This window comes from Hyperolius riggenbachi, chromosome 7 (genome assembly GCF_040937935.1).
Source record: "Hyperolius riggenbachi isolate aHypRig1 chromosome 7, aHypRig1.pri, whole genome shotgun sequence".
Lineage (NCBI taxonomy): Eukaryota > Metazoa > Chordata > Amphibia > Anura > Hyperoliidae > Hyperolius > Hyperolius riggenbachi.
Window position 1 is genome coordinate 211,987,503 of NC_090652.1, and position 13,723 is coordinate 212,001,225.

Here is a 13,723-nt window from a genome sequence, read left to right on the forward strand (position 1 = left end):
TCATGTGAGGCAAAGGAATAGTAGAGTTTTCAAATTCTGATTAAGGTGCAAATGTTTTCACTGCAGGCAGCATTTTATACAACCTGTCAGAATTTGCACCCCATAGAAGAATGGTCGAGATTGCAAATTCTGACAAAATTGCATTTAATTTCACCACACAGCCACTCTCACACTGCTTCCTGTGTCCAGGGAGCTCCTAGTGTGCACAGCAGAGCTTCCAAGCAGCCAATCAGATGCTGGCTGGTTCTATACTGTAGGGACAGCAGGTGGCAGCAGTGAGGATGGCTGCAGGAAGCTGCACCTCTCTTGCCAGTCATAGATGATGTTGTCCTGTCCTGAGGTGCTGCTGATCCCGGGAAGTGTGAGGGAAGCCTGGAAGAGCTGAGGAGAACAGTCTGGAATAGGGCAGGGAGAGGAAAACTAGCAGAGAGGGGTAGGTGAAACCAGGCAGGACACGCCATACATTTCCACTTACCATGTACAGCAATCACTGTGAGCACCCACTACAACCTGGTGGCACTCTAACCCACCTCTGGCCTCTCACAGTGTGTCACTGGATGACGGTGTACACCTCACCTGTCACTAGTGGCTACCTGCCACTACTTGCCTGCCACTAGAACCTGCGGGTCACTATCTGCCTCCCATTTAAATCTATTACTGCCTGCCACTAGAATCTACTGCTCCCATCATTGGAGACTTTCATTATAGATCACTATCTACTCGTGCACAAGATTTTGAATATCACTACCTGCCCGCAACTAGAAAATCTACCAACTACCTACCACTGAAATCTACATATCTGTCCAGATTCAGCTTATTGCAAATATATGTATTTTGTTCTAAAATGACTCAACATTATTCTGCTGCTTTTTATGACTTTTTTTTCCTTTTAAAGAGACTCCGTAACAAAAATTGCATCCTGTTTTTTATCATCCTACAAGTTCCAAAAGCTATTCTAATGTGTTCTGGCTAACTGCAGCACTTTATACTATCACTGTCTCTGTAATAAATCAATGTATCTTTCCCCTGTTAGGGCTGGTGCACACCGAGCGGCTTTTTGGGCGTTTTCAGATCCGCTTGCGGCTGCGGATCTGCTTGGTCAATGTATCTCAATGGGGTGGTGCACACCAGAGCGGCAGGCGTTTTGCAGAAAAGAAAAATGCCTGGGTGAGGCATTTTTTAGATTGCGGATGCGTTTCTGCCTCAATGTTAAGTATAGGAAAAACGCAAACCGCTCTGAAAAACGGCACTTCAGAGCGGTTTTGCAGGCGTTTTTGTTACAGAAGCTGTTCAGTAACAGCTTTACTGTAACAATATATGAAATCTACTATACTGAAAACCGCAGCAGCAATCCGCAAAACGCTAGCAAAACGCCTCATAAAAATAAAAAAAAGCGTTTAAAAATCTGCTAGCGTTTTGCGGATCTGCTAGCGGGTTTTGGTGTGCACCAGCCCTCAGACTTGTCGGCCTGTGTCTGGAAGGCTGCCAAGTTCTTCAGTGTTGTGGTTCTGCTATAAACTCCCCCTTTCAGGCCTCTCTCTGCACACTGCCTGTGTGTTATTTAGATTAGAGCAGCTTCTCTCTTCTCTCTTATCTTTTACAAGCTGGATAAATCGTCCTCTGAGCTGGCTGGGCTTTCACATACTGAGGAATTACAAACAAGGGCAAAGCTGTTTGCAGGAAGAAAAGAGCAGCCTGAAACTTCAGTGCATGGGGGAAAGAAACACACAAATGATCTCTTGAGATTCAAAAGGAAGGGTGTATACAGGCTGCTTGTGTATGGATGTATTTTCTATGTGTGGACATACTGTACATCAACCTACTTCCTGTTTTGGTGGCCATTTTGTTTGTTTACAAACAAACTTTTTAAAACTGTTTTTAACCACTTTTAATGCGGCGAGGAGCGGCGAAATTGTGACATAGGGTAATAGGAGATGTCCCCTAACGCACTGGAATGTTTACTTTTGAGCGATTTTAACAATACAGATTCTCTTTAAATTATTCATGGTATGCATGATTAGGGGTGTGTTGGGACTGGTGCTGAAGGTGTGTAGGGGGCGTGTCTAAAGGTGTCCCTCTTTTGTATCTGAGAAGGTATTCCTGCATGGATTCGCTGTTACCACTCCATTGTGCATCTGGACAGTGTGAACTGGCCCTCAGTGTCCCAGGTTTAAATATCAGCTAAGACAAAACCTGCATGGGGGTTGCACATTTTTCATTGCCTGGATTTCCTCCCACACCTCAACAGTGTTCTGACCAGTTAATTGCCCCCCCCCCCCCCCATCCCCAATACTCTCCTTGGACAACAGTAGAAATAATACTGCGATATGACTAAGTATTCTGTAGATTTCTGCATAAGATTGCCAGCGCTACACAAATGCATAATAGTGGTAATATTGGTGAGTGTTGCTGTTTGGCTGCAGCTGCCCTTTACTTTATTATCATTATTAATAGTCATTAAGACCTTTTTTCAAAATTGGGCGCTAGAATAACCTCCAGCACTCGCTGCCCACGCAATCCCATGCCCGCTCCTGCGCACTTGGCGTCTGACACGGACACAGATTCCGGGGCTTTTATAAAGTAGGAATATTATGTTTATATAGTGCAGCATCCTCCGTATCACTTTACACAGTATGTGTAGTCATGTCACTAACTGTCCCTTAGAGGAGCTCTAATCCCTACCTTAACAGGGCTGAGGAGTCCAAGGTTTCATAAACTGAGGAGTCGGATGATTTTTGTACCGACTCCACAGCCCTGTACCATATCCATCATAGTTTAGGGCAATTTAGGGAAAAGCCAATTATTTCATGTTTATGTTTTTTGGGATGTGGAAGGAAACCAGAGTGCAATGAGGAAACCCACTGGGAACATACAAACCCCATGCAGTTTGTGTTGGGATTTGAACCGTGGACTCAGGGCTGCAAGGCAAGAGCGCTGTTTACTACTCCTCTGTGCTGCACTGAACTGCTTTTCTGTAACCCGCATACACTCAGAGGAATCCCTTTACCGTAAAATCTGAGTGCTCCAAATAGCAGTGATATTTTATCTCAGAATCATCTCCTGCTGTGTGTATTTCCCATAAACGAGCAGAGGGTTTGCTGTACTGATTTATGTACTAATTGAATTAAAGTGGGGATTTTTACAGCTCTGAGCCATTAGCGTGTAGCATAAAGTACAGCTGTGTAAATCGGTCTAAGAGACGTCATGCAGGATTTTTCTCTATAATATCATTTCACAATCCAGCAGAAAGGCATTGAAGATGCTGCTGTAAATGAAATGACACCACAATCCATTCCCAGCATGATGCACAGGCACTAAAGTACTGCAGACAATTATCGTTTTCTGATATGCTGAAAGAATAATAGAGGTGCTAAGGAGGAGAAGGTTCTGTTGGTCTAAGAATCTTCTGTAGGTAGATCTATAAACAAAGTGTTTCTGAACACTCTTGGCTGCATTAATTTAATGCTACAATTTTACTCAGGACTGGATCACCGCAGGGCAACCTAAGTGGATGCCTCAGACCTAGTGGGTGTCCCGGAGTCTGGATGGTGGATACTCTGGTCCGCTTTCCCCTCTTTGGTCCTTATTGAAAAGGTCAGGTGGTAAGCCGGTGATGCAAAACCTTTTCTTGTAACACATAGGCTCTGAGGAAGCTTGTGATTGACAGGGTAAATGTCACATATCAGTGGGCGGAGTTTGCTGCATGCCCAGTAGGTTGGTTTAGTGGGTAACGCCCTCCCTCCTTGTGTATAACACTTGATTGGGCACTCTACACACAGAATAACATAAACTTGTATTATTGGGACTACTACTCCAGTGTACAATCTGGCATTGCGTATCTAATTGCTCATTACCTGTATTGTGGTGTCTGTCACCACCCATCATCATTGTCTGTAACCTTATTTATTGTACCGTGCTGTTTAATATGTTAGCACTATATAAAACCAATAAATGATATGAATAGTACTACAGTGTTCTCCCCAGGCTCTTTTAGCCAGATGCTTCACCCGGCTAGTTTTGGTGAGCACCCGGCTGCCATCAGCTTATCTCCTCCTATGCTTCAAGCAGAGTTGCGCACAGAAGCACCGGCCCTGCATTCTCTCATCTCGCCCAAACCTGGCTACTTTATCATGCCATCCGGCTACTATTTCATGCCACCCGGCTGGAAAACCTTTCTGGGGAGAACACTGGTACTACAGCAAAACGCTACTAAAGCGCTTTTCTCCCATAGGACCCAAAGCGTATAAGCTTGTCTCAGATAAATATATAGCAGTGTTCTCCATAGAATTTTTTCCTGCCGGCTGGCATGCAAAAGTGGCCGGGTGTGACACAACAGGGGAATGGGGGGCCAGCGCAACTTTGCTTACAGCATTGGAGGAAGATGAGGAGGCGAGCTGATGACAGCCGGGTGCTTACTAAAATCAGCCGAGAGAGCACCCGGCTAAAAGAGTCTGAGGAGAACACTGCATAGTGATGTGTACAGGGGAAAAGTTATATGTTCATAAATGCCAGGCTAAACAGGTGGCTTTTCAGTTTTGATTTAAACATGTCCAGGGTTGGAGCTGTCTTGATTAAGTTTGGCAAGACATTTCCACAGGGTAGTATGAGACATTAAAGAGACTCTGAAGCGAACTGTAGTCTTCTTCAGTGATAACCTGCTAAGTGTTCTGCCACATCCCCGAAGCAGAACAAGCAATCCTGTCCCCAGAAATGTGCTAATTACTTTCCACGACTTACCAGGCCGCAAAATATGCTACTAGGAAGAGGTAGAGCAGTTTACTGTAGCTCTGCCTTTTTAACACTCAATCGCCGCCTATAGCCACCTCCTTTCCGCCCCCGTTTAATTAGTATGCTGCCCCTAGTGTGCATGCAACCCACCCTTCAAGCTCCGTGCACATGGACAAAGGAGCAAGGTGGTGCACTGACATGCAGTGTGCGCACACGGACGGGGCCCTCACTGAATAAATGGTCATGACCCGGAAGCTATTCAGGGGTCACGGCCATTTTTAACCAGGAAGTACCATTTTTCAAAACGGATTTACGGAACAAACGAGGCCCGGTGAGCAGCGGTAACTGGCTCAATTACTTAAAGAGAACCTGAGGTGGGTTCTAAGAATCCAGTTATCACACAGAGGCTGGGTCTGCATATAATACCTAGCCTCTGTTGCTATACTGTTTCCCCCAGTCTCCCCCCTGTGCTCTACTGTGCCCCCATAAATTAAACGCCGTGCTGGCGACACGCAGCGTGTCATCAGCCAGCTGTTTACCTCTGAAGTGTCACTCACCCACCTCAGGTTCTCTTTAAGGGCCCATTCACACTAGAGCGTTTTGCCAGCGATTTCGGCAAACGCTCAAATGCTAGTGCTTTTTAAAGCGCTAGTGTAATAAAACCCTATGGGCCCGTTCTTACATGGGGGCGATTTGTGGCGATTAGCAAAATCACAAAACGGGTAGCCTGCACCATCTTCAGGCAATTTCCTGGCAACCGCGTTTCAGTGCTATAGGAATATATATATATATCTCGATTGCGGGAAAAAAGGCTGCAGTGTTCAGTGATTTTTCCGCTGAAAAATCACTTCCGCAAGTTTTGCGCTTTCAAGTGTGAATGGGCCCTCAAATCTTTAAATTTTAAATACACGTAAACATATACAAATAAAAAGTACGTTTCTTTCAGAGTAAAATGAGCCATAAATTAATTTTCTCCTATGTTGATGTCACTTACAGTAAGTAGTAGAAATCTGATATTACAGATTTTGGACTAGCCCATCTTCTTCAGGGTTTTCTTTATTTTTAAAAGCACTTAGTGAATGGCAGTTGCTCCGTCCAAAAAGCCCAGCATCTTTGTATAAATCTTTTTCAGGGAATGTCTTTTATAAAAAGTAAAGGCCATGCTGAGAATCCCCCATGAAGAGATGGACTAACCCAAAATCTGTTGATAATGTCAGATTTCTACTACCTAATGTAAGTGAAAGCAACATAGGGAAAAAGTAATGTATGGCTCATTTTACTCTAGAAGAAATGTACTTCTTATTTGTATATGTTTTTAAATTTTAAGATTTTCGCGACAGTTCCTCTTTAACCTCCCTGGATTTCTGTGCAAAAGTGATCCAATTGATGTTCATAACCTTTTTTCCTGTAACATACCAAAATGTGTCAAGCAAGGGTCTGGAATACATTTTGAGTTATAATAAAAGCTTGAAAACACAAAATCAAATCAAAACTAAATTTCAAAATTACTCCCCAAAATCGCTGATCATTTATATTTCCGAGCAGCAGCTGCTCAACCTGTTCTAATACAGATGTAAAGGTAGCCATACATGTAGCGATGATGGGCATATTTAACCAAGAGACACATCTCTGTCTGATCGATTCTGATTAGGGAAAAGTCTGTTAGGCTCAACACCATACAATCTTGGTTGTTCAATCTTACCACTTTCATGTAGTATAAGAGCTCATCCAATCAATCATTCAAGGTATTTTCAATCTGTTGGCCCTTATACTACATAGATGCTTTACTCCATCTCATTTCCTGATGTTTATTCATATAAAGACAGGCCACCACCACACCCTTCGAGTGCCACTCTCTGTGGGTGCTGACCCAGCCAGGGGTCTCTTAAAGCCTTGGGACCATTCCCGGGTCGTCCCGCACCACTCTGGCAAAGTTTCTTCAAAGTCTCCACACCACACTCACTTCCTTATGCTCTATTTGGTTCTTGTCAGTATACATCAATAAAAAAATCTCATATAGTGTATTACTGCTAAAATATATTTATTAATAAAATTTGATTTACACTCACATCTCCTGATGGTAATTGTCGGCGTAGAGTAAATTTGTAAAACGGGCTCTCCCCTGTAATGTTGGCCAGGCTGGCAGGCTCTGTGTGCCTCTCCGATCCACCTCTCGCTCAGTGGTGAATGATTGCGTTTCGTGGCTTGTCTCCCCGCTGCTGCTCCGTCCTACATGCTGGTCTCACTTCCGCATCAGGCTCCGCCCTATCGATTTCATCACTTAGTTTTCTCCTGTGATACCCTTTTAGTTTACACCCTCTCGAGTTGTACCCAACGTGAGAGGTTGTAATAAAACTAAAAGGGTATCACAGATGGAAACTAAGTGGATCCACAAAATGGGGACATTAAGACCACAGGGACTTAATATAGACATAGACCTGGTATGTTTCCTTGGTGACTAGGAGTGTGATGTGTGCACATGCACCCTGGTCAGAGGACCTGAAATCATGGAATGGATGACTGATTGTTGCCAATTTCATGATTATAAACTGATCCCATGAATATAAACAAATTACGGTATTGATAACTGTTACATTTATCGGGTGATATAATGGTATGATACCGCCCCGGGGAGGGGTGTTGGAAACTTGTCACTTCTGATGGTATGATAATGATAATAAACTGTATGTGTGGTAATGATACAACCTGTAAGTGTGCAAGGCATCAGCTTTCTACACTGCCCGTGCTATGAGTAAGGGAAGGTGGGGGAAGGGATGGGGAAAAGACCATTATAATTAAATTGGAATTGATCCAAAAGACTAGATTATAGGATAGGATATTAAAACTACTAGCATTAATTTGATTGCTGACAGGGGGTGATGTGGGGAAGGGATGCTTGCATACAAATATATTTCTGTTGATGGTATAATATGGTATGAGAGGACTCCTGGATGTGATTTGAGGTAATAAGTACTAATGATGATTATTAGGTAGAGAAATGTTTTATATTTATATTTTATATCTAGTAGTTTTTTTTTATAAAATAATGCAATACTATGCTGTGAAATAAGATTGTATTCAAGGTAATGGTGGCCAGCTTGCGGGCTGTGGGGGGAGGCATGTCGTAGGGTAGGAAGGAGGGGAATCGGAGAATATAACATCTCGCAGCACGCACCAGGCTCCATGCCCCTGATGAGTCACTGAGTGATGAAATAGATATGGCGGAGCCTGATGCGGAAGTAAGACTAGCGCGTCGGACGGAGCGGCAGCGGCGAGGCAAGCCACGAAACGCACTCATTCGCCACAGAGCGAGTGGTGGAGGTGAAGCGGATCGGAGAGGCACACGGAGCCTGCCAGCTTGGCCAACATTATGGGGGAGAGCCCGTTTTACAAATTGCTCTACGCCGACAATTACCATCAGGAGATGTGAGTGTAAATCAATTTTATTAATAAATATATTTTAGCAGTAATAAGCTATATGAGATTTTTTTTATTGATGTATACTGACAAGAACCAAATAGAGCATAAGGAAGTGAGTGTGGTGTTAAGACTTTGAAGAAACTTTGCCAGAGTGGTGGGGGACGACCCGGGAATGGTCCCAAGGCTTTAAGAGACCCCTGGCTGGGTCAGCACCCACCATGAGTGGTACACAAAGGGTGTGGTGGTGGCCTGTCTTTATATGAAGAAACATCAGGAAATGAGATGGAGTAAAGCATAGATGGAGAAATTGCAAGGACATTGTAATAGATTGCGGAAAAGCCGCCGCGCGGACTGGCAGCGAGGCGGCTGGTTCCGCGTCCAGCTCGGCGGTTTGCACGCGGCAGCGTGCGACTGATGTGGCTGGGCCTGTTAGTGCACACAGATTGAAAAATGCATGCGCTGAGAGGCAGAACCTTTATGACAAACGAGGAGGGATCAGCTGACCAGGTTGGTCAGCTGATCTCAGAGCGAGTGGCCATTGGTTGATCAGCGATGGGTGGCGCCGGGGAGCGCCGCTCTATATATAGGTATTGCTGGTCAGTCTCAAGTTGTCTGCCGTTGCGAACACTTACGTGAAAGCACTCAGACCATAGTCAGATCCCACAGTGTGTTAGAACCAGGAGGACCTGGGAATTCACACTGAGCCAAATTACTTCTGTGTTACTATTGTGTTTATACTTCAGACTAGTTCCAGGGTGTTGAGACCACGGACCTTACACCATGACTAGGGATACTGTGTTACCATTGTGTTATACTTCAGACTAGTTCCAGGGTGTTGAGACCACGGACCTCACACCCAAGACTAGGCATTGTTTGATATCTGTTATGACCTATTGCTTCCCTGACTATCCTTCTGCTTTCTGATTCGGTACCTACGCATATCTGATTACCTGTTGCCAACCCTGCCTGTCCCTGGTTACAGAATCAGCCTTCTGTCACTGTACCTTATCTGCCCGTGTGTTGCCGACCTAGCATGCCCGACCGTGCGAGCTATCCCTCTCCATTGAGAGATTAGTCTCCAGTCCTGCTTGTGACGCCCACCTTCTAGGTGTCACTTAGCCACAGGGACTTCCTGCTATTCAGCCTGGGGCTCCACCCCTTTGGAAGTCTCAGGCTGTTGGAAGGTCTTCGCACTTCCCAGAGGGAGGTATTTCTCATACTGCCAAGGACCACCTGCTCCTCGGGTGGTCCCACTCAAAGTCATTACTGTTGCACCAAACACTCACACTATATAGGTGTCCAGAGGTTAGTTATACTTGTATTATTGGTGATTCTGCAGATCATCAATAATCGGGTATATATCTGTATTATTGGTAATACTGCAGATCACCAATAATCAGATTCTCTCTGTGTGCTGACACCGATCGTTACAGACATACAGTATGTATCGATTACATAGTTATTTAGGTTGAAAAAAGACATACGTCCATCGAGTTCAACCAGAGAACAAAGTACAACACCAGCCTGCACCCTCACATATCCCTGTTGATGCAGAGGAAGGTGAAAAACCCTTACAAGGCATGGTCCAGTTAGCCCCCAAAAGGGAAAAAGATCCTTCTCGACTCCAGATGGCAATCAGATAAAATCCCTGGATCAACATCACTGGGTATTACCTAGTAATTGTAGCCATGGATGTCTTTCAACGCAAGGAAAGCATCTAAGCCCCATTTAAATGCAGGTATAGAATTTGCTATAACTACTTCCTGTGGCAATGCATTCCACATCTTAATCACTCTTACTGTAAAGAACCCTTTCCTAAATAAATAGCTAAAACGTTTTTCCTCCATGTGCAGATCATGAAGTCCTAGGGACAAAAAGCTCATCCGCCAAGCTTTTATATTGCCCTCTGATGTATTTATACATGTTAATTAGATCCCCTCTAAGGCGTCTTTTCTCTAGACTAAATTGTGTATGGACTATTAGCTCAGGTGGCAAGGTGCTTTAATAGGAGTGCAACATTTGACTACAGTTACTTGTTATAGTTAGTTGTTCAGCTTGGATCCGCTTTAAAAATGTTTGTACTACAGAATTGCAAAAATAAATCCCTACTTTAGTTGAGAAAAAGACAAGGGAAAAGGGTATTCAAATAATAACTGCAAAAACTGCTGTATTTAATTTAAAGCCAATGTAAATTGAAAAAAAACAAACAAACAGATACTTACCTTAGGAGAGGGAAGGCTTTGGGCCCTATATAGCCTTCCTCTTCCTCTCACGTTTTCACTGCCATTCCAATCTCCTGCCGTGAAAGGCTTCGGAAGACAGGCAGCTTCGTGCTGCGCATGTGTGAGCACGCGAGAGAGCATTCTCAAAGAGGCACATAGTACGGAGCCACCCACACTCGCGCTTCTGAAGGTTTCTGAAGCCTCAAGCGGCAGCATAGAGCAGTATTCGACCGATTGGTCGAATTCTGCTATCGGGGGTGACAACGCTGAAACGAGGAATGCTCTCTAGGACCTAGAGCCTTACCTCTCCTTAGGTAAGTATCTTTTTTTTTTTTTTTTTTTCTTCCGAAATTTTCGTTTAACACATCATGGAATCCTCCTTTAACCACTTAATGTTTACAGTACAGTATATCTACTTCCTTTAAAAAACTTTAAGCCTCAAGGGAGTAGATTTTACAGGATTGCCGCTGTGCGCGCTCCCACTCATGCATGCCCTCCCACGCTTGTTCTCGCTGCTGCACATTAGCATGGAGATCAATGAATGGGAACGCAGTCCTAGTTCTAGAACTGTTCTAGGTCCCGTGTTAATGATCTTGACATCAATGAGATGCCTGCGGTCATTTGTAAACGCTGTAAGTTACACTTACACGCATTAGTTCCTGTTCGCATACTAAAAGCACGCGCAGGAAGCTAATGACTGAGGACGTCTTGTGGTTAAATAGTAAAATTACACCTACATCCATTTATTTTAATCAAGAGACCTACACATCATTTAAAATTTACCCCTTACTTCTCCCATAAATACCCAAATAAAACTTTTGCTTAAAAAAAATTAAATTATAATTTAAAAAACCCAAAACATAAATAGTGACCTTAGGGACTGAATTTTTTTTTAATATGTATGTCAAGAGGGTATATTACCGTAATTTTTTTTTACATTATGGGCAAGTAAATAGTGATGGATGCAAAACTCCATACATTGTGATAGGAACATAATTTAAACAGTGTAATCACCAGGACAAATGGACCAATAATATACGTGGGTTTTAAGTATGATAGCATATACAGGGAGTATTTTGACCACATCATCCTCTTTATGCATGTTTTCTTACTCCAAGCTGTATAGGCTCGAAAGCCTACTACCAATTAAGCATATTAGGTGATGTGCATCTCTGTAATGAGAAGGAGTGTGGTCTAATGACATCAACACCCTATATCAGGTGTGCATAATTATTAGGCAACTTCCTTTCCTTTGGCAAAATGGGTCAAAAGAAGGACTTGACAGGCTCAGAAAAGTCAAAAATAGTGAGCGAACTTGCAGAGGGATGCAGCACTCTTAAAATTGCAAAGCTCCTAAAGCGTGATCATCGTACAATCAAGCGTTTCATTCAAAATAGTCAACAGGGTCGAAAGAAGCGTGTGGAAAAACCAAGGCGCAAAATAGCTGCCCATGAACTGAGAAAAGTCAAGCGTGCAGCTGCCAATATGCCACTTGCCACCAGTTTGGCCATATTTCAGAGCTGCAACATCACTGGTGTGCAATACTCAGAGACATGGCCAAGGTAAGAAAGGCTGAAAGACGACCACCACTGAGCAAGACACACAAGCTGAAACGTCAAGACTGGGCCAAGAAATATCACAAGACTGATTTTTCTAAGGTTTTATGGACTGATGAAATGAGTAAAGGGCAGAGAGCTCCAGTCCAACTCAGACGCCAGCAAGGTGGAGGTGGAGTACTGGTTTGGGCTGGTATCATCAAAGATGAGCTTGTGGGGCCTTTTCGGGTTGAGGATGGAGTCAAGCTCAACTCCCAGTCCTACTGCCAGTTTCTGGAAGAAACCTTCTTCAAGCAGTGGTACAGGAAGAAGTCTGCATCCTTCAAGAAAAACATGATTTTCATGCAGGACAATGCTCCATCACACGCGTCCAAGTACTCCACAGCGTGGCTTGCAAGAAAGGGTATAAAAGAAGAAAAACTAATGACATGGCCTCCTTGTTCACCAGATCTGACCCCCATTGAGAACCTCTGGTCCATCATAAAATGTGAGATTTACAAGGAGGGAAAACAGTACACCTCTCTGAACAGTGTCTGGGAGGCTGTGGTTGCAGCTGCACGCAATGTTGAGGGTGAACAGATCAAAACACTGACAGAATCCATGGATGGCAGGCTTTTTAGTGTCCTTGCAAAGAAAGGTGGCTATATTGGTCACTGATTTGTTTTTGAATGTCAGAAATGTATATTTGTGAATGTTGAGATGTTATATTGGTTTCACTGGTAAAAATAAACAATTGAAATGGGTATATATTTGTTTTTTGTTAAGTTGCCTAATAATAATGCACAGTAATAGTCACCTGCACACACAGCCCCCTAAAATAGCTAAAACTAAAAACAAACTAAAAACTACTTTCAAAAATATTCAGCTTTGATATTAATGAGTTTTTTTGGGTTCATTGAGAACATGGTGGTTGTTCAATAATAATATAACTTGCCTTATAATTCTGCACTCCCTGAACTGTATAATTATGAAAACTGAGAAATATTTGTTTTCCTTCTTCTTAATATTCCTGTTAAAATGCATTTAGAAAAAAATTATTCTTAGCAAAAGGTACGACCAAAAGAAAGCCTAATTGGTGGCGGAAAAAACAAGATACAGATAATTTTGTTGTGATAATAAGTAGTGGTAAAGTTATTGGTGAATGAATGGGAGGAGTGCTGAAATGTGAAAATTGCTGGGATGCATAAGGGGAAAATGCACTGAAGGCTGAAGTGGTTAAAGGACAACTATCACAAAAAAATTAAATACACATGTATATGAAGTACATTTTTTACAGAGTAAAATGCACTATAAATTGCTTTTCTCCTATGTTGCTGTCACTTACAGTAAGCAGCAAAAATCTGACAAATCTGACCGGTTTTGGACTAGTCCATCTCCTCATTATCTCTTTTATTCTTTACAAAAGCAAAGGAGCTATACAAAGATGCCGACCAGCCTCCCGACTCACTTGCATGCTATTTTGGCATTTGGACTGAGCAACTGCCATCCAGGAAGTACTTTTGAGAATAAAGTAACCCCCGTGAGGAGAGGGACTTAGCCAAAGCCTGTCAGATTATTTTAATCAATTGTAAGTGACAGTGACATAGGAAAAAAACATTATAGTGCATTTTACTCTGGAAAAAATGGATATACATATGCATACACCTGTATTTTAAATGTTATAATTTTTCATGCCAGTGGTCCTTTAAATACAGGTTAAATAGGGAGATATATTCTAGAATATCTGAGATAAGCGGGATATGGAGGATGCCATATTTGCTTTCTTTTAAACAATGCAAATTGTCTGGCTGTCCTGCT

The 13,723-nt window shown here is 43.0% G+C and overlaps 1 protein-coding gene across 1 annotated transcript in view; it reads left to right on the forward strand.

Moving 5' to 3' along the window:
• The first annotated feature begins 279 nt into the window (after positions 1-279).
• LOC137524806 (aldehyde oxidase-like) overlaps positions 280-13,723 on the forward strand; it is a 339,511-nt gene continuing 326,067 nt past the window's right edge. The window contains exon 1 of the mRNA XM_068245128.1: positions 280-433. The gene's annotated coding sequence lies outside the window, so the exon portion shown is untranslated. The remainder of the gene's footprint in view (positions 434-13,723) is intronic.